The sequence below is a fragment of the Galeopterus variegatus genome, unplaced genomic scaffold (genome assembly GCF_000696425.1).
Source record: "Galeopterus variegatus unplaced genomic scaffold, G_variegatus-3.0.2 Scaffold8792, whole genome shotgun sequence".
Lineage (NCBI taxonomy): Eukaryota > Metazoa > Chordata > Mammalia > Dermoptera > Cynocephalidae > Galeopterus > Galeopterus variegatus.
In genome coordinates this window covers 55553-57095 of record NW_007734903.1, presented here as the reverse complement: position 1 = coordinate 57095, position 1543 = coordinate 55553, and the positions used below count along the sequence as shown (strand labels likewise).

The 1543-nt window shown below is 38.7% G+C and overlaps 1 protein-coding gene across 1 annotated transcript in view; it reads left to right on the top strand.

Annotated features, from left to right (window-relative positions):
- LOC103608763 (zinc finger protein 260-like) overlaps positions 1-1543 on the top strand; it is a 5672-nt gene that overhangs the window by 983 nt on the left and 3146 nt on the right. The gene's annotated exons all lie outside the window — the stretch shown is intronic.

Genomic DNA, 1543 nt, shown 5'->3' with positions numbered 1-1543 from the left:
ATCAAATAAATATATAATCTTTTAGATGGACTCACGTATACATATCTCCATATTTTACTGCGCTATTTTAAAAATACATTTTCTTAAATTATAACCTCTACATTTCTCACGTTTGACGTTTATTTTTGCTGGTCACTTTTTCAATATTGTCAGTTGCCTTTGTGTCCTTACTCTCATAGATATGGTTTTTCAGACTCTATCCTTTTGTGTTTCTTAAAACCGACTATCTGACACTTGGTAATTTATAAAGAAACAAAGTATCTTTTACAGTTCTGCTCTGGACCTTGGGCATTCCAAGGTCAAGGGGCTGCATGGTGTGAGGCCCTTGTTTCTGATGCGGATTCTTGGCAGAATCCCAAAGTAGTGCAGGGTATCACTTAGGAAAAGAAGGTTCACCTGTGAGCCCTGTATACCACCATATCAGAAATTCTGTAGCTGAGGAGGACCTAGCATAGGGGCATGGAAAAAGATAATTCTGTATTTTAGAGAGGAACCAGGAGACTGTGGGTGCCAGGGGCAAATAAACCATGGGTTTCAAGTTGAGAAGCTAAGATTGCCGTTTTGAAGTGGAATTTGAAGATAGTATTTTCCTCTTCTTTTTCTAAAAATCATTTTAAAACAACAAAAAAAATGAGAGGTGTACAGGAGACTCCATTTTTTTATGAGAGTACATCATTCAAAACTCTAGTGCATACTGCTAAAGCTTTTATGAGCAATTAATTATCAAGTAGAAGTGCTTATTTCAGAATTTGGGAAGACAGAGCCGGCCCGGTGGCGCACTGGAGAGTGCGCCGCTTGGGAGTGTTGTGGCGCTCCCGCTGAGGGTTCAGATCCCATGTGGAGACTGGTTCCCGCTCACTGGCTGAGCGTGTTGCGGGCGCAGCACTGAGGGTTGCGATCCCATTGCCGGTCCCCGGTATGGGTGTGACACCGAGGGTTGCGATCCCTTTACCGGTCAGTAAAAAGACAGAAAAGGAAAAAAATTAAAAAATAAAAAAAAAATAGGGGAAGACAAGTGGATTTTAGGAGTCAAAAATAAAAAAGAGCTTTTTCAAAGGTGATGGGCATATCCTTGGTTGTAGAAACAAATAGTTTAGACCAGCAGGAAAAGTGTGTCTGAATGGGTGGACTGAAGTTTCCTGTATAGTAATGGTTCTGAGAAGCACAGGAAGTCAGGTTTATTGAGTAATTTGTGGGTGGCTATGCTTAGAGTGGAGAAAAGTAGATTTTATTATTTGAAAAACTTCCACATATACCTGTAGCCCTTTCCTATGGAAGAGTAAAAAGTATAATAATGTGAATGCAAAATTCTTAACCTAAGTCATTTTCCTCAATATGTAATGAAAAATTGGCTTGCTCCTGCATCTGAAAGTAGCCAATGAAGGAAAATGTAGCCATATTCAAAACAAATTAATGAGAAAAGAGCAGCAGGAGACAACCACTATTGTTATAAAAATAAAACAGTCTAAAAAGTGTAAACAAGTGGAAAGTGATAACCAAGTATTTCAAAACTACAATTAGGAAGATGGTAAAACTTATCAAA